General features: G+C 43.2%; 1 pseudogene; it reads right to left on the bottom strand.

The window, feature by feature from the left end:
* The window catches only part of LOC105611141 (HAUS augmin-like complex subunit 8), a 30174-nt pseudogene extending 16828 nt beyond the window's left edge, over positions 1 to 13346 (bottom strand).
* Between the last annotated feature and the right edge of the window lie 6761 nt (positions 13347 to 20107).

Raw genomic sequence — 20107 nt, 5'->3', positions numbered from 1 at the left:
TCTTGAGAAATCTGTATGCAGGTCAGGAAGCAACAGTGAGAACTGGACATGGAACAACAGACTGGTTCCAAATAGGAAAAGGAGTACATCAAGGCTGTATATTGTCACCCTGCTTTTTTAACTTATATGCAGAGTACATCATGAGAAACGCTGGACTGGAAGAAACACAAACTGGAATCCAGATTGCCGGGAGAAATATCAATAACCTCAGATATGCAGATGACACCACCCTTATGGCAGAAAGTGAAGAGGAACTCAAAAGCCTCTTGATGAAAGTGAAAGAGGAGAGTGAAAAAGTTGGCTTAAAGCTCAACATTCAGAAAACAAAGATCATGGCATCTGGTCCCATCACTTCATGGGAAATAGATGGGGAAACAGTGGAAACAGTGTCAGATTTTATTTTTGGGGGCTTCAAAATCACTGCAGATGGTGATTGCAGCCATGAAATTAAAAGATGCTTACTCCTTGGAAGGAAAGTTATGAACAACCTTGATAGCATATTAAAAAGTAGAGACATTACTTTACCAACAAAGGTCCGTCTAGTCAAGGCTATGGTTTTCCAGTGGTCCTGTATGGATGTGAGAGTTGGACTGTGAAGAAAGCTGAGTGGTGAAGAATTGATGCTTTTGAACTGTGGTGTTGGAGAAGACTCTTGAGAGTCCCTTGGACTGCAAGGAGACCCAACCAGTCCATTCTGAAGGAGATCAGCCCTGGGTGTTCTTTGGAAGGAATGATGCTAAAGCTGAAGCTCCAGTACTTTGTCCTCCTCATGCGGAGAGTTGACTCATTGGAAAAGGCCCTGATGCTGGGAGGGATTGGGGGCAGAAGGAGAAGGGGACAACAGAGGATGAGATGGCTGGATGGCATCACTGACTCGATGGACATGAGTTTGAGTAGACTCTGGGAGTTGGTGATGGACAGCGAGGCCTGGTGTGCTGCGGTTAATGGGGTTGCAAAGAGTCGGACAGGACTGAGAGACTGAACTGAACTGAACATTCCTCTATAAATGACAGAAACGGTAGAGGCCTAGTAGGCATTGAAGAGATCAAGAAGAGATGGAAAGAATATGCAGAACTGTACAAAAAAGATATTAAAGAACTGATAACTATGATTATGTGGTCAGCTACCTGGATCCAGACATTCTGGAGAGTGAAGTCAAGTGGGCCTTAGGAGCCACTGCTGTTAATAAAGCTAGTGGATGTGATGGAATTCCAGAACTATCCCAAACCCTAAAGGATGATGCCGTCAAGGTGTTGCAGTCAATATATCAGCAAATCTGGAAGAGCCATCAGTGACCAGAGAACTGGAAAAGGTCAATCCTCATCTCAGTTTCTAAGAAGGGTCGTACTAAAGTACGTGCTAACCATTGAACAGTTGCACTCATCTCCCATGCTAGTAAGGTCATGCTTAAAATCTCGCACGCTAGGTAGGCTTTAGAATTATGTGAACCAAGAGCTTGCTGATGTCCAAGCTGGGTTTAGAAAAGGAAGAGGAACCAGAGATCAAATTGCCAACATTCACTGAAACATAGAGAAAGCTAGGGAATTCCAGAAAAACATCAACCCCTGTTTCATTGACTATGCTAAAGCCTTTGACTGTGTGGATCATAACAAATTGTGGAAAGCTCTTAAAGAGATGGGTATACTAGACCATTTTACCTGTCTCCTGAGAAACCTGTATATGGGTCAAGCAGCAATAGTTTGAACCCTGTATGGAACGACTGATTGATTCAAGCTTGAGGAAGGAGTATGGCAGGGCTGCCTGCTATCACCCTGTTTGTTTAACCTATACACTGAGCACATCATGAGAAATGCCAGGCTGGATGAGTTACAGCCTGGAATCAGGAGAGGTGGGAGAAACATCAGCAACCTCAGATAGGCAGATGATACCACTCTAATAGCAGAAAGCAAAGAAGAACTAAAGAGCCTGTTGATGAGGGTGAAGGAGAGTGAAAGAGCTGGGTTATAACTAAATATTAAAAGAATAACTAAGATCATGGCATCCGGCCCCATTACTTCATGAAAAACAGAAGGGGAAAAGGTGGAAGTAGTGACAGATTTCCTCTTCTTGGATTCTAATATCACTGTGGATATTGACTGCAGCCATGAGATCAGAATTCGATTGCTTCTTGGCAGGAAAGCCGTGAAAAACCCACACGGTGTGTTGAAAACCAGAGACATCACTCTGCCGACAAAGGTCCATATAGTCAAGGCTCTGGTCTTCCTAGTGATCATGTACGGCTGTGAGAGCTGGACTGTAAAGAAGGCAAAATGTCAAAGATGCCTTCACACTGTGGTGCTGGAAAAGACTCCTGAAAGTCTCTTGGACAGCCAGGATATCAAACCAGTCAGTTCTAAGGGGAATCGACTCTGAAAACTCATTGGAAGGACTGATGCTGAAGTTGAAGCTCCAGTATTTTGGTCATTTGATGTGAACAGCTGACTCATTGGGAAAGTCCCTGATGCTGGTAAAGACTGAGGGCAGAGGGACAAGAGGGCATCAGAGGATGAGATGACTGTTTGGCATCACTGATGCAATGGACATGAACCTGGGCAAACTTTGGGAGATGGTGAGGGACAGGGAGGCCTGGTGTGCTGCAGTCCATGAGGTCACAAAGAATTGGACACAATTGGATGACTGGACAACAGCAACAACAACAGATACAGTTCTTTACGGTAGATAAAGTATTGACTATATTTCATAGATGAGGAAACTGGGATTTCCCTTTTCTTACTTACTGGTTTTCTATCTGGTTCTAGTTTTAGCTGGCTTTCATGGTTACCATTATTGTGAGGCTGTTGGTTTTCAAAGCTACTTCAGGGCTATGGCAAGTGGAATGGGAACAGGGCAAATTAAAACTCCAGAAAGTTTGCTATTCTTCTCAAGATTCAGCTATTTGTTGTTGTTGAATAAATGCTCTCTGCAAACTGTTGTTAGCCTTTCTTTCGCTAATTTTCAAAGTTCTGAAAGTGTTTGATTGTGATAAAATTTTTCCATGTTCTCATTAAAGCAGATTTTGGAGGTTCTTATTTCACCAATCCCACTAATGTCCTACTGAAAGTTCTTAGCATTACAGATGACGGCTCATCTGATCCATTTCTTGAACAAAATGTCAAAAATACATTATAAATATACAAATACATTGTGAATAAGGTAGAATTGATCAGAATGTAATTGAGGACCATCTCCATGAGAACACCTGGAAATTTATTAAGATGCAAATTACTGAACCACCTCAATCCTCTTAAACCATCTTCTCTAAAGAGAGAACCCTAACCCTGTATTTTCACAAACTCTCAGGTGACTGATGTATATGTTCAAACTAAAATTGAAAAATCACTTCCATAGAGTGTTTTACAATTGACATAATTCAGTATTCAGATACTAGATATTGAGTTGTAAGATTGATTTCAAACATCTTAAAATTCAGCAACAGGAATTTTGGCAGATAACCACTTTCCTTCATGTTTACATTTATCAGTGATATTTCCACATTGCCTCTACATAAGTATATCATGAAAATGTCTAAGAGTTGGATTATTAAGCCCTATTGTCTGCTGGGGGTTCAGGGCTTTCACTTTGTTATTTAATTCTCAAAGGTCTTATGTTTTATCCTTATTTTAAAGGTTTAGAATTTCTTCAGGGTCATATGATTAACAAAATGGAAGAATTGGGGTTTAAAAGGCATATCCCTGACCCTAAATTCCATACTTTTTCTCCTTTACTTTCCTGGTTCTCTTAAGCTACAACTCTATTAGACATTTCTTCCTTGAGCATAATGATTATTTTGCCAGTAGATTCACAACCCTATTCATTTCGATTCTTAAAAAAAAAAAAAAAATTCAGGATATTCAATGTCTTTCTTATCTCTGTATTGCAATCTAACATGTCTTAGTCTGAAAGTTATGGAATAACTGGCAAATAGAGTGACTTGTTTGGTGCAGACGTGAAATGTGGTATGCATGAGCAAGGAGGTTAAATGATTTGGAACTTCTGTGTGGGCCAAGGGCTGAATTTCATAGCAGTCCTAAAATGAAGGTGAAAGAAAGGAATTGGGGCCCTTAAGCAAACCAAACCAAATTAGTTCAAAGAAAAGGAAATGACTTTCCAGATTAATAGAGATGAGCTGGCCTGTACATGCTGAACACCCTCATATTTTTCAATGACTATATGTAATTTTCTCAAGGCTGTGGGCAATGGGTGTATATTTTAAAAGATGATTTCAGATGAACAAGTTTTCTCATTGAGCTGGTCAGCATTTTCTGATGTTGCAGTGCTCTTTCTCAGAATTCTGGATTGGGTTCCCCATGTGTCGAAAAGACAGCACATGGTGCAGAGGGGTGCTCTGTAGCCCCAGATGGGACCTGGAAAACTGGCTGACCTCACTTTTAGAGCTGGCAGCTTTGTTTTGATCTCACTGTGTGTCTGTACAAAATTCCTCAGATCATTTATGTAGCATAGAGGACTTGAGAGAAGTCCAGCTCTGTTAAATTAATTTTGTATTCTGCATTTTATTAGATTCGTTTATGTACAGGTATGTATTTCTTAGCAGATGTTAATTATTAGATAAATACACTCAGAACTCTTTGAAAACAGGGATGTTTCTGTTTCAGCCTTGTCATATCAAAATCTAACACAATGTTCTCGAGCTTAGTAGGCACTCAGGATATTTGGGGAGGGAATAAAATGTTGGAATCGATGAGATGCAGATTAGGAAATTGTTTATCTCATCTGTTCTCACTGTATTGCTTTATTTGAAAATAGATTAAATAGAGATAATAATTCAGTAAGTATAAGGGTAAAGAATAACAACAACAATGAAAAAATCCCTGTACCATTTAGTGTAAGAAAAGGAGTGTTGTAAGTAACTTTGAAGTCTCGAGTCCAAACTCTTTCTCCTTCACTCTATGCCCCCCACCAGGGGTGACTAGCGTTCTAAACTTTGAGTGTTATCATTCAGTCTGGTTGCTTTTACATGAGAAATAAGTGTGCCTGTTATTATTAAAACATTGCTTTTGTGTGTGTGGAAAGGATAAGATTAATTTCTGTTTAAAGCAACAATAATCATTGTTGACAGGCTGAAAGTCCATAAGGTCAAACAGGCTCATCTGCTCAAAATATATTCAAATCTTGAGTTTCCATAGCCTTTCATCACAGGAGTGAATAATACGGGAATTTCAGGTTCCTTAGTGGGAAGAGCGAAGGAGAGATTTTTGGCAGGGGGCTGTTCCTAGTGTCCCTGTATATTCCCGCTGAAACTCACATGCTGCTCATGTTAATAAGACTCTTCAGTGGCTGGAGACTGTTGATTCTGAGAAGTGTGAGCCTGCAGTATGGAGAAACACGGCCACGGTTTCTGTTGTTTAAATTTCTACTCCTTGTGGATTCATTGATTGTGACAGCATCCTCAACCACCTTGTAGATTTAAAAGGCGTGAGCCTTTTTAGAAGCCAGGCTTGATGAACCAAAGCTGTTTTCCCACAGATGAAAGATGTGATTTGTAGTTTATTTACAGTGAAGAGAGAATGAGAGAAAAGTCTGTCTTATAAGAACCTGATGACTTCTTTGGGGATTTCCAGAAGGAGGAAGAGTTGCTCTTGTTTTTCTCCCTTTAGGCTAGAGTTACTACTTTTTCATGGACCTTTTTCTCTGAGGAGGCCAAGTTGTTTTTTCTTTGTTCATCAAGAGGTAATCTTTAGAATACCCTCCAGAGTGGGCCTGTCAATTTTGTCTGCTGTTGAATGAATATTATTCAATTTTCCAATACCTTGATATTGGAGATGGGGTGTCAATGTTCTGGTTGTTATCTTGACAGCATTAATACATTTGTTTTATTTTATGTTACGTTAGTTTTGTTCCTATAGTACATTCATGAGCATTTAGTGTGCACTAAATGCTGGAAACTCCAGTACTTTGGCCACCTCATGCGAAGAGTTGACTCATTGGAAAAGACTCTGATGCTGGGAGGGATTGGGGGCAGGAGGAGAAGGGGATGATGGAGGATGAGATGGCTGGAGGGCATCATGGACTCGATGGACGTGAGTCTGAGTGAACTCCTGGAGGTGGTGATGGACAGGGAGGCCTGGTGTGCTGCGATTCATGGGGTCGCAAAGAGTCAGACACGACTGAGCCACTGAACTGAACTGAACTGAAATGCTGGAAGCAAGCAGGGTAGAACGGATACAGTCTCTGTCTTCAAGAAGTTTAATAGTCTTTCATGGGAGGCAGACATGAATTCCAATTCCATTGAGTGCCATGAAAGAAAAGTATAGTCCATTTTGCTAAGGTTCACGAAGATGAACCTTCTTTCTGTCGGCTTCACGTTTCCTTGTAGAGGGGCCTGTTTACAGCAGTGCTCCTGGCTGCTTTGACTTGGGCTGGGCTCACTTAGCCTTCCCTTGCCTCTGCTTCTGGGGTGAACCTGTCCACTCTGAGCCTCTGCCTCTGAGTGGAAGGTAAGTTTGGGCCTTCCAGGTTTCCAGCACTGCTCTAACTGTTCATTTTTGTCGAAGCGTGCAGTGCAGACCAGGAGAATCACTGCTGTCTCATGCCTTTGCTGTGGCCCAGCCTTTGTTAGCATTATGCTGATACTTGATCCTCATCTGCTTGACTTCATTGCTTCTGAGCTAATTCAGAATTTGAGGGGGACAGAAGACGCTATTATTGGTTTCTTCACACTTTAACGCTAAGCATCCTTAGACTGAAAAAGTCTAAGTTCTAGACCAGGGGTTTTCAGACTCTGCTTCTCAGAGGAAGAAGGCCTGGAGTGAGCGGGCAGGGCTGACTCCATTCACAACAGCTTCAGTGGGAGCAGATTTCCACGGGTTTATCATATATGTTCGGCTTCCACACATACATTTTGAGGCTAAAATGAGTTTACCAACTAACTGGCACCTTAGACGTATAGCTTTCAAACAGTTTAGGCCACAATTGCATTTCATGTTATAGGTACTCATATTTGAAATACATGTGTATACAGATCTTAGCATCTCCATTCCATTCCATTCCTCTCCATTCTAATTCAGTCCATTCAATTCTTTCAATTTTATACCACTAGAAAGAAGAGTTTGGTTAAAACTCACTGAATTGGTTCTACCATGGTTCTCCATGACATGAAGTTTGAAAACTTCTGCATCAGACTGTGTTCACATTGCCAAAAGGATGTTCTTTGATCTCTTGTCTGACCTTCTGCTGATGGCATCTCTCTGCCTTATGTGACTCATTCCTTTTGAAGCTTAATATAGTATTTGTTTTCTGAATGCATATAAATCAGAGTTAAACTTATGAAACTATAGTCCCATCTGAGAAAGTAGTTTTTCACTGTTGTTATTATTGCTGAGATTTTCTCTAATACCAAAATGATATAGTACACTCCAAATTTGGCAAACATTACTACATTTTCCTCCTGAGGCTCATTTTAAACCATATTATTATTACTGGCCTGTTTTGTTTTGTTTAATGGGGTAATTTTCTATCAAATCACTGTTGTAAACAAAGCTGACAAAATTCTCAAGTTCATAGAATTTATACTTGCCTCGAATGTTTCTTTTCCAGTAAAATATTCATAGGACTCCTATTTTAGGCTGAATTATTTATGTAAACTTATTCATCATCAGCACCCCACTTTTGACAGTATGACATCCAGAAAATGACTCTGTAATGGGGTGAGGAGGGCAGTATCATTTTGGTGCAAAAGCTTGAGTCTGGGTGTTTCAGGTCTGGGCAGAGCGTGAGAAAAGGGGCTAGGCCACTCGGCAACCTTGGGCATAGGAAGGACAAGGCATCCAGAGGGATATGAAGTGCTCTAAAATAAAAGTATGAAGGCATTAATACCAGGGCTTTCCTGATGTAGCTTCACATCAGCCTTGTCCCCCGGTCTGTGAAAAGTGTGTTAGTCGCTCAGTCATGTCTGACTCTTTGCAACCCCATGGACTATAGCCTGCCAGGCTCCTCTGTCCATGGAATTCTCCAGACAAGAATATTGGAGTGAGTTGCCATTTCCCTTTCTAGCGGATCTTCCTGACCCAGGGATGGAACTCAGGTCTCCTGCATTGCAGGCAGATTCTTTACCATCTGAGCCACCAGGGAAGCTCTGGTCCAGTCTGTGAAGCTGACTTCAAAGCCATAAACTCTGCAAAGTCAACCCCTTACTTAGCTTTTGTCTCCACACTTGGACATCTAGTTCAGAGAGCTTCTGATGAGATGCAAGTGTTTCTCCGCCAGAGGGAGGGGGAGGAACGTGCTGCCTGACAAAGCTTGCCCTCCCTGGATGTCAGGGTCCGAGTCCTCTCTTCTGCCTCCCTCTGGTTGCTGCTCATCTGCTCTCAGTGGGTGGTAGGCGTAGGCAAACACAGGCCCTTTCTGCATGGGCAGCCAAGGCCTCTCCTTCAGAGTCAAGCTCTCCCTGGATGGCACTGGCTGGTAACCACAGAGTGAAGACTGAATCAAGTGAATGCTGGCTCTCTGCCCACCACTCACTGACTTTACTCAGCTTCCCCACTGTTGATGTTACAACCCAAGTGAGCCTTCAGTTTCTTCCTGCTGCTTTCAAATTGCTGCAGGCTTTCTGACTTGCCATTTTGAGATGTCATGGAAATAACACTTGCCTACCATCAGCGCACCTGGATTGGTGTCCAGATTTTGCCTCCAACATACTGTGTACAACACTTAACCTCCTGTGCCTCGTTTCAAATAAACATCCTAGCTCCTAATATTGGCTTATCTTTGTGGTTCTTATCTCAGGAATTTATCGAGGTGGAAAGCAGGAAATGCTTAAATGAAACTCAAAGCTCTGTGTTAAAATCCTAAGCAGCTGAAGAGTATCCTGGAGGGGTAAGGAGTCAGGAGAGGCAGTTAGGCTGCAAGGCGAGATTTCTGGCAACTAGGGGACAGAGAGAGAAGTCCTGCCTTCAGACTTGTGTTCTGCACAGGAGGTGACAGGTCTTACCTGGTTGTTCAGACAGTAAAGAATCCACCTGCAATGCAGGAGATGTGGGTTCAATCCCTGTGTTAGGAAGATAGATCCCCTGGAGAAGGGAATGGCTGCCCACTCCAGTATTCTTGCCTGAAGAATCCCATGGACAGAGGAGCCTGGCGGGCCACAGTCCATGCTGTTGCAGAGTTGGACACAACTGAGTGGCTGACACCTTTCACTTCCAGGAGGTGACAAGATCTCTGGAAGGAAGTATGATACACAGTGCGGGCCCCCTTAGATGGCTTGGGTTCTACGACTCATGTTTCCAGTTCGCTTGAGATTTCCAGTTTCCGCAAAGAAGCTGCAGAGCCTGGAACAATGAATGACTTAGCTGTAGCCAGTGTGGATTTGTGTCTGACAACCTGAGATATTCCCCACCTTGGAGACAGGCAAGACCCCAGGGCTTTCCACCTTTTTAGGAGAGAGTCCCAAGAAGGCCTAGGGCTTCACTTCTTCAAAGTCCAGTAGGAATGGGACTTGGAGTCAGAATTCAACTGATTTTTATAAAGAATAAAAATAGCTAACACGTAGTTTTTATGCGCTTCTCTGATGGCTCAGCGGGTAAAGAATCTGCCTGCAATGCAGAAGACACAGGAGATGCAGGTTCAATCCCTGGGTTGGAAAGATTCCCCTGGAGGAGGAAATGGCAACCCACTCCAGTATTCTTGCCTGGAGAGTCCCATGGACAGAGGAGCCTGCTGGGCTACAGTTTAAAGGGTTGCAAAAAGTCAGACATGACTGAGTGACTAAGCATAATACCTGATTTTTTATTATACGTCCTCAGCTGAAGGGACTGTGGCTCATGCTCTAAGCTGTGTCACTGTATTTACTGAGTGAAATCTCTTGGAAAACCCTGTAGTTTCATTCTGTGCACATGGAGCTTCTCTGCTGGGAACCCTGGGGGGCCACAAGAGCTCCAGGCCAGGTTGGACAAAGCAGCTGGAGGCTGGGAAGCCTGCCCGTGGCGGGTGAGTGGCCCGGGCAGGTCCAGGCAGGGCTGGGAAAGCCCATCAACGAGGAATTACTCACTGGAGGCGGCGCCGGGGTACCACTCAGCACCACTTTGTTAGCTGAAGCCAGTAGGTACTGTTGGGCTCTGAGGGCTTCCTTAGCCCCAAGTTCACAGCGGCTTTCCTGCCCGAGGCCACCAGACGTCCCTCCTCTGCCAGAGAGACGGGAGCCCTGGGCCAACATTTCTCTCCACTGCTGTGGTTTCCTGAAAACGGAGACTTTGCCTTGGCTTGAGACTCCGTTCTCCTCCCATGCTTCACAGCTCCCACTCAGCCATGGAAAGGAAAACGTGCCTAGAAATGATGACTGGCTGGGCCCCCAGAGTGTGGCGGAGTGCAGCCGCATCTCACGGGAAGCGTTTGAGGTCTGCCCCTGTGGTTCTGAACACTCGGCAGAGGCATGCGTGCCAGAAGGGCCCTTCAAGTCCTCTTGTTCTTGGTGCCTCTCTGAGCCGTCTTTGCAAGGCAGGTGCTCCTTGCCTGCCAGTTATTGAGGTCAGCCCGAGAGAGCAGCTTTCGGGGAAATAGGATGACGAAGAAGAAAATGTATTTTTCGTGCCTTTTCTCCTGCCTTTTGTTGACCCTTTCCTGCATCCCTCCTCCATCTCCACAGGAGCCCCCACCGTCCCTGCATTCCTAGGTGTCTCCTTTGCCTGTGTACTCTGGATGCCTGGAGACGTCCGTGGTCCCTGAGCCACCTCTCCAAAATAATAGCCCTTGTCTGAGATCTTACTCTCTCTTCCTCATCAAAACTGACATAGCCATCCTTCAGGGAAGGAAGCTCATCTGATAAGTGAATTCACAATAAAATACAAAGGAGGATGGTTTAGAATGACCTGTTATACAGAGTATGGAGCATGGTTTCAAACTGTGGTTTAAAAACGCATTTCATAAAATTTACCATCTTAGCATCTTATTTCTGTTGGCGGTGCTGGGCCTTCACTGGTGCTCACGGGCTTTCTCTAGTTGCGGCGTGTGGCCTTCTCATTGTGGGGCTTCTCTTGTTGCAGAATACAGGCTCTCAGGCGCGCTGGCTTCAGGGGTTGCCGTGCATGGGCTGGAGAGCACAGGCCGAGCAGTTATGGTCCATGGGCTGACTCGCCCCGGGGCGTGTGGGCTCTTAGCTCCTGGACCTGGGGTTGAACCCCTGGCCCCTACATTGGCGGGCAGACTCTTAACCGCTGGACCACCCGAGAAGTCCCTCATCTCACTCATTTGCCCTTCTTTTTAAAGTACTCCGCTGCACGCACATACCGCGTTTTGCGTATTCACTCATCCACTGGTCAACAGTTGGGTTGCCTCTGCCGTTTGGCTGCTGTGCATAGCACTGATATAAACATGGATGCGCAAATATTTCTTAAGACCCTCCTTTTAATTCTTTCGAATGTATACCTAGAAAGTATATGTATACCTGGATCACATGGCAATCTGAAGTTTTGAGGAACTGCCGTACTGTTTTCGACAGCAGTCGCACCATCTTACTAATCCTATCGATAGTGTACAAGGATTCCAACTTCTGGGCATCCCCACCGCCGCTGGTCATTTTCTGTTTGTTTTTGTTGTTGTTGTCATAGCCATTCTAATAACAGAATATTTTAATGCTTCAGCCTAATGGAGTGACAATGCTGCTCATTTCATACTCTGGTACAAGCAATGAGGAGTCAGGTGTTTTGGTTAGGAGCCTTTAAATCACATGACATAGATGTCAACAGTCATTATATCATCTATGCGACAGATAGCTCACCTTCTCTGAAATCTAGATAAGAATGCCTCTTTTTTTAATTAATAAATTTTATTTTTTTACTTCTGTAAAATGTATCAGGCATACCAAAAGGACAAAGTAACATTCTGAGATAGTGACAAAATGTTTAATTTCTCTATGAATATTTTCAAAATAAGATTGCAGCAAAGTTCACTCCCTCAAAATATTTTTTTGGACCAGGATTAGAAAAGGAAAACTCCCCCACAGTCTAGAATTATCAATGAAAGGCCATGGTTAATATTTAATACACTTTTAAAGTTCTTCCATCATGTGAAGACATTTATCTTTTTTTAAATATAAATTTATTAATTTTAATTGGAGGTTAATTACTTTACAATATTGTGTTGGTTTTGCCATACATCAACGTGAATAAAGCAGGTCAAGGATACTCTTCAAAGGGAAGTGAAAGTGAAAGTTGCTCAATTGTGCCCAACTCTTTGAGACCCTCATGGACTATAGAGTCCATGGAATTCTCCAGGCCAGAATTTTGGAGTGGGTAGCTTTTCCCTTCTCCGGGGAATCTTCCCAACCCAGGGATCAAACCCAGGTCTCCTGCACTGCAGGCTTGACGCATCACAAACTAAAATGACAACTGTATCCTCAACTGTTTCGAAACTCAGAATATGAGCTTCTGAATGGGCTCCAAACCTGCAAAGTGAAGCTTCCCATCCTTATTAATATACTTGACACGAGTACAACTACATTTTCTCTCATCTGTGTCTTTGATCAGTACCTACTGACTTCCCATATGTGCCAGAACCTGTGATGGGTGCTGATGGAAGTTAGTGATTTGCCCTTAGACTGCTCACTGTCTAGCGTGTTTCTCCATCCACCAGGATAGCAGGCTTCCTCTCAGTGAAGCGGTACATTGAACTGCATTATAGAATTACTTCTCATCCTTCACATGGAGATAATAGGAAGTACCTTACAGTGTGATTGTGAAATTTAGGTGTAATAATACATGTAAAGTGTTAGAACTTTAGTGCATGGCACATAATAGGAGCTCAATAAACTTGAATTGAAAAATAAATTTAAAAACTTCCAGAACTCTAGAGTTGTTGCAGAACTTGCAGTTTGTCTAATGACCCAAACTCCTCAGTTTTAGGTTGGAGAATCTGACTCTCATAAGGTTAACTAGCTTAGTAAAGGTTGCAACTTTATTATTAGCAGAAAAAACAATGGAACCCAAGATCTCTTGATTTCTACCTCATTGAAAATTTCACCATAGTTTCTGCCAGAGAAGTTGTGGGTGAGTGAAGAACAGCATAATAATTCCAAGCACGGGCAATAATTGCTTATTACATCAGTATTCAACAAAATCATTACCTCAAGGAAAAACTCTAAGAGCTTCCAAAAGCCTGATGACACGCGATTGGATGTTTTTATTCTAGTTGAGCATAGTCTGATGCCTTCAAGATACCATGCTGGCTGGTGATTTATGTATGAGGTGATTTGCTTGGGTTGAGTCCGTGGAGAACAGGGATCATGCGAACAAGCCCACCTTTGTTTACTGATCAGCTGCAGTCTTCTACCTACTTACCAGGCACTGGCCACGAAACATGTTCACTCCGGCAGTGGTTTCCAAGATTACCAAAGGCATCCTCTTGGTTATGGAGATATGAAACACTGAGATAAAGTCTTCCTTATTTTCCACTCAATCTATTTCATCTCAGAAAATGTTAAGGAGGTAAGAACAAGTGGCAAGTTCTTGGTACATTCCTGCCGACAGCATCCCGGGAGAGCCTGAGCTAGACAGCGTGAGCGCATAAACCTTTAGAATCCTGTGAACCACGCAATGTTTCCATCCGCAAGCAATATTTATTTAGGGAACAAAGCAGCAATAACCTGCAAGGTGTTCAAAGAGGAAAGTAACTTTCCTTTCTGAAAGGGAATGAAGTTCTATTTGTGCTTGCCTCTCCTCACGCCTTCAAGATCATAAAAGCTTTCCATTGTTTGGAGGTCAGCTGCAGTTACTGCCTTAAAAGCTGCATCCTTCTTTCAAGGCTTCTGTCACAGACTCGAAGTAAAGCCTGAAATCACCAACTAAGCAGCCTAGGGGCCTTAGATGAGCCATTTTCCAACTTGGGAAGAGAAAAGAGAGGAAGGAACAAGAAAAGCATAGTGGAATCAGAGTCAATATCAATTATATTTGGGTAAGGACCCATTTAACTGATGATAATTCAATTCCTGGATTTCAGGGACAAGCCTGTTAACTTGTCTTCTGTAACTGTAAGCGTAGTTACCGTCTGCCTGTTTTGGGCAGTGACAGTTCAGTGTGGGGATTCTTAGTGGGTAGTGGTGGTGAGGAGTGTGATTTGACCTCCCATCTACCACGGGACTTTCAGCTGTGTCTGCAGATGTATTTTGAATTTTTATAACCCTGGGGATGTTGTGTGCGGGATGCTATTGGTATCTAGTAGGTAGGAGGCCAGGGATGCTACTAAACATCTTAAAATGCAAAGGACAGCCCCCCACCCCCACCCCTGCCACAACAAACGATTATCCTCTTTGAAATGACAGGTATGCCAAGATTGAGAAACTCTGGCATAGAAGCTAAAAGCTTCTTTTATGGGGCCAGACGGACTCAGTTTCATTTGACCTCGTACAAATGACTTAACCTCATCACTAACTTCCCCATCTACAAAATGAAGTAATAGTATGATCCTTATAGGATTTTTATGGGATTCAATAAATATAGGTATATGGTTCTCAGAACAGTACCCAGAATATAGTTGCTGCTGCTGCTGCTGCTGCTGCTGCTGCTAAATCACTTTAGTCATGTCTGACTCTGTGTGACCCCATAGACAGCAGCCCACCAGGCTCCCCCATCCCTGGGATTCTCCAGGCAAGAACACTGGAGTGGGTTGCTATTTCCTTCTCCAATGCATGAAAGTGAAAAGTGAAAGTGAAGTTGCTCAGTCGTGTCCGACTCTTAATGACCCCATAGACGGCAGCCTACCAGGCTCTTCCGTCCATGGGATTTTCCAGGCAAGAGTACTAGAGTGGGGTGCCATTGCCTTCTCCTAGAATATAGTTAGCACCATGTAAATATTAGTTGTTATTCTTTTGCAAGACAGCACAAGATAAATAGAAGAACCATCAAACAATAGAATCTGTGCATAAGTAAGTGCTTTATGAAGGGAATGTCATTAAAAACCACTGTATAAGGTAATGGTCAACACTGACTAATTTGATGAGACCCCTAAGATACTGGAGTCTGAGTGATGATGAGCTGTCTGACACTGTTATAACTGTACCGGTTTCCTGCAGCCAATTTAGTGCCCTGGCATTGGAATGGAAAGCATGTTGGGACACATCCTAGTACATCGTTTATGCTTGGGTGCTGGTTGTGTTTAGGTCGTAATCATGTTTCTAAGATCCTTGAAAGATCAAGGATGTGAGCTGTGAGACAGGGGACAAGGAAAGACTCATGGATATATAATTGAAAATAACCAGTCACTTGGCAGGGCTGTTGCTGTCATTAAGAAGCGAGGGCAATTGCCCTTTAAGATAACAAAGAGAAAACTCTGTGAGGCCAGAGTCTGGTGAGAGACCTTGAAAACTAGAAGTGGTGATGTGTGTGGACAGAGGCAATGCATTAGCATATGATGTAGTCTCCCATTAATTGCAGAGCTGAGGATGCCAAAAAGGGAACATTGAAGCACATATGACAAATTATAGGTGTTTGGAAGGGGAGAGAGGCTGAACTGACCTGTCTGCATACTATATTTAACCTAGTAGTTTTGAGTCTGAAAATATCTCTAAAAGCTTGTTTCAATAGTGCTTGACCTTGAGGCTCTTGTTTTATGCTCTAGGTAATTTCAGCAGCGAGGGGACCATCTCCGACTTTTTCCATCCTGGATTCTTTCTCTCACAATGAAAGTTTTAATTAAGATATTTCACATGGGGGGCTCTAGACAGCCTCACAAAGCCTCAGGAGATCAACTGTAAAGTCACAGTATCAGGTCAGTCTGTGATCAGTGGCCCTCCACTTTAAGTACTTGTGAACCTAGCAGAAGACACAGTGATGCTGAGATCCTCCAAGCCTCCATAAAATGTGCCTTTATGGTATATACTCACTTCTAAACTTAAAGGGCTGAAGTTCACCGGGGTCTGGTATAGTCTCTTACCAGTAAAATGGGAGATCACAGGAGAACAAGTTAAAGGTAGTAAGTATTCTTTTTGAATACCTAGTATAAGCATAATCAGGTAATGTGCAAAGCATTTTAGATATTAAAAACAGATAAAACTACCCATTTCATAGAAAGTAGAGGCAGGGTCCAAAGAAGTCAGGTAATTGGTTTAAGATCATGGACCTGGTAAGCTGTGGTGCCAGGCTGTGCCAGGCCTCTTTCTGGGTTTCCCAGGTAGTACAGAGGTAAAGAATCCACCAGCCCGTGCAGGAGACTTGGGTTTCAATATCTGGGCTGGGAAGATCCCCTGGAGGAGGAAATGGCAACCCACTCCAGTATTCTTGTCTGGAGAATCCCATGGACAGAGAGGAGGCTGGCGAGCTACAGTCCAGGGGGCTGCCAAGAGTCGTCCACGACTGAGTTACTGAGCACAAACACGGCTGTCTTTAAGGCCTTTTCTGCTTTATCTCCTTATCTCTTGTGTAATTAGCATATAAAATCCATGTCTCAGGCACTGCTGACATCTTAAGAATCTCTGAATGATGAGGGCATGTGAGATGGGTCATGTCTGGGGTTGGGGATCTGTTTATTTGGAATTAACCAAAAACTTCTATCCTCTTCTATTTTAAAATATGGGGATCCCAAATTTTGAGCAACTATCGCAACTGCTTGTCACTTAACATAGCAGATATCACCAGGGAGACACAAGAAATATCTGTTAGTCACAAAAAGAGTGTGGCTATATACCTCCTGTATCTCAGGGGTCCCAGCCTCTGGGATCTCATGCCTGGTGATCTGAAGGGGAGCTGTAATAATAATAGAAATAAAGGGTACAATGAATGAAAGGTACTTGGTTCATCCCCAAGCCATCACCCCACCCTACTCCGTCAGCCCACGGAAAAATTGTCTCCCACAAAACCAGTCCCTGCCAGTAAGATTGGAAACTGCTGCTATAGATCCCACCTCCAAGATAGATTCAGACCCAGTGATTTCTTCCCATCCCCTATACTACCACCCATACTACGATTTCCTGACTGGTTTTCCTGCCCCTCCTTTGCCACCCATACGGAACACTCTCTTCGTAGTAGCTGGTGTGATCCTTTACAAAGGTGAATCTAGTTAGGTCACTCTTGCTCAACATCCTCCAACAGTCTCCTAATGTATTCTGAATAAAATCCAAGCAAGCGTGCATGCCTGCGAGTTCTAATGTTCACTCTTGCTGCCTTCCAAGCTCTTCTTCACCCCAAGCTCTTTGTACTTACCATGTTTTGTAATACTTAAAATATTTTTCCCATAGCTCTTTGCCTGGTGGTCGTCCCTCATCATTTGAGTACCAGTCCAAATGCCAACCCCGTAGAGATGACTTTCCTCCACAAACCTAAATAAAAGCATCACATCCCAACCCCCATCCACCTGTCAGGCATACCACTCTCCTTCATGACACCATCTATCTCCATCCTCTTAGAAGTTGAAAGATTTTGTCCTCATCACTTTTGTATCTCCTGTGTCTAGAAAGAGTGACCTCCTCATAGTAAGCTCTTCATAGTCATTCATTAGTATTGAAAGAATGCTGGTTTGGGGGTCATGAGACTCGTATTTAATCCTGGCTTCACTACTGGTTCACAGAGTATGTCAGAGAAGTCACTCTTCTTGGGTTTCAGTTTGTTTCTTCCTCTATAGATTGGATCTAATGGCCTCTGTGACCCCAGTCTAATTCTAAAATTACCACTGATTCTTCTAATATTCTGACTCCACAAGCAGTGGGATGGGGTTCCTTGATTCTTCTCATTGTATACCCCAGAAGGATTATTCTAATACTAAAAAATGAGAAATGCTGCAAGCCCAGGTCATCTGAGTGACAAAGAGAGCTTGTTCAATGATGTGGATAATGAATTTTTGGTACCCTGAAAGTGAGTTTTATACATAGAAAAAGCTAATTCATAGAAATTATGTCATAATAATAATTTGGTCATAGAAATTAGTATTCAGTTTAATGAAGTTTCAAATAAAATATCTACTTCTGTTAACCCCTAATTCAGCTTGAGGTGACTTTTTATCTAGTGAATTTTAGCTACTGCTCTGATGAATTTTTGAATAATATTTGGTCCCATTAATGTTTACTCATTGAAAGAGATGGGAATACCAGACCACCTGACCTGCCTCTTGAGAAATCTGTATGCAGGTTAGGAAGCAACAGTTAGAACTGGACATGGAACAACAGACTGCTTCCAAATAGGAAAAGGAGTACGTCAAGGCTGTATATTGTCACCCTGCTTATTTAACTTCTGTGCAGAGTACATCGTGAGAAACGCTGGACTGGAAGAAGCACAAACTGGAATCAAGATTGCTGGGAGGAATATCAGTAACCTCAGATATGCAGATGACACCACCCTTATGGCAGAAAGTGAAGAGGAACTAAAAAGTCTCTTGATGAAAGTGAAAGAGGAGAGTGAAAAAGTTGGCTTAAAGCTCAACATTCAGAAAACAAAGATCATGGCATCCGGTCCCATCACTTCATGGGAAATAGATGGGAAACAGTGGAAACAGTGTCAGACTTTATTTTGGGGGGCTCCAAAATCACTGCAGATGGTGACTGCAGCCACGAAATTAAAAGACGCTTACTCCTTGGAAGAAAAGTTATGACCAACCTAGACAGTATATTCAAAAGCAGAGACATTACTTTGCCGACTAAGGTCTGTCTAGTCAAGGCTGTGGTTTTTCCAGTAGTCATGTATGGATGTGAGAGTTGGACTGTGAAGAAGGCTGAGTGCCGAAGAATCGATGCTTTTGGACTGTGGTGTTGGAGAAGACTCTTGAGAGTCCCTTGGACTGCAAGGAGATCTGACCAGTCCATCCTAAAGGAAACCAGTCCTGAATATTCATTGGAAGGACTGATGCTGAAGCTGAAACTCCAATACTTTGGCCACCTCATGCGAAGAGTTGACTCATTGGAAAAGACTCTGATGCTGGGAAGGATTGGGGGCAGGAGGAGAAGGGGATGACAGAGGATGAGATGGCTGGATGGCATCACCGACTCGATGGATGTGAGTCTGAGTGAACTCCAGGAGTTGGTGATGGACAGGGAGGCCTGGCGATTCATGGGGTTGCAAAGAGTCAGACACAACTGAGCGACTGAACTGAAACATTTTACAGAAGCAGAAGACATTAGGAAGAGGTGGCAAGAATACACAGAAGAGCTATAGAAAAAGATCTTCATGACCCCGGTGACCATGATGGTGTGATCACTCACCTAGAGCCAGACATCCTGGAATGTGAAGTAAAGTGGGCCTTAGGAAGCATCACTACAAACAAAGCTAGTGGAGGTGATGGAATTCCAGTTGAGCTATTTCAAATCCTGAGAGATGATGCTGTGAAAGTGCTGCACTCAATATGCCAGCAAATTTGGAAAACTCAGCTGTGGCCACAGGACTGGAAAATGTCAGTTTTCATTCCAATCCCAAAGAAAGGCAATGCCAGAGAATGCTCAAACTACCGCACAATTGCACTCATCTCACACGCTAGTAAAGTAATGCTCAAAGTTCTCCAAGCAGGCTTCAACAATATGTGAACCATGAACTTCCAGATGTTCAAGCTGGATTTAGAAAAGGCAGAGGAACCAGAGATCAAATTGCCAACAGCCACTGGATCATTGAAAAAGCAAGAGAGTTCCAGGAAAACATCTATTTCTGCTTTATTGACTATGCCAAAGCCTCTGACTATGTGAATCACAACAAATTGTGGAAAATTCTGAAAGAGATGGGAATACCAGATCACCTAACCTCACTCCTAAGAAATCTGTATGCAGGCCAAGAAGCAACAGTTAGAACTGGACATGTAACAAAAGACTGGTTCCAAATCAGGAAAAGGAGTACGTCAAGGCTGTATATTGTCACCCTGCTTATTTAACTTATATGCAGAGTACATCATGAGAAACACTGGACTGGAAGAAACACAAGCTGGAATCAAGATTGCCGGGAGAAATATCAATAACCTCGGATGCAGATGACACCACGCTTATGGCAGAAAGTAAAGAACTAAAGAGCCTCTTGATGAGAGTGAAAAAATTGACTTAGAACTCAATATTCAGAAAACGAAGGTCATGGCATCCGGTCCCATGACTTCATGGCAGATAGATGGGGAAACAATGGAAACAGTGACAGACTATTTTTGGGGGGGCTCCAAAATCATTGCAGATGGTGACTGCAGCCATGGAATTAAGAAACACTTA

The sequence above is a fragment of the Ovis aries genome, chromosome 3 (genome assembly GCF_016772045.2).
Source record: "Ovis aries strain OAR_USU_Benz2616 breed Rambouillet chromosome 3, ARS-UI_Ramb_v3.0, whole genome shotgun sequence".
In the NCBI taxonomy this organism is placed as follows: Eukaryota; Metazoa; Chordata; class Mammalia; order Artiodactyla; family Bovidae; genus Ovis; species Ovis aries.
Note: the sequence above shows the minus strand (reverse complement) of the source record. Positions and strands in the feature narration are given on the sequence as shown.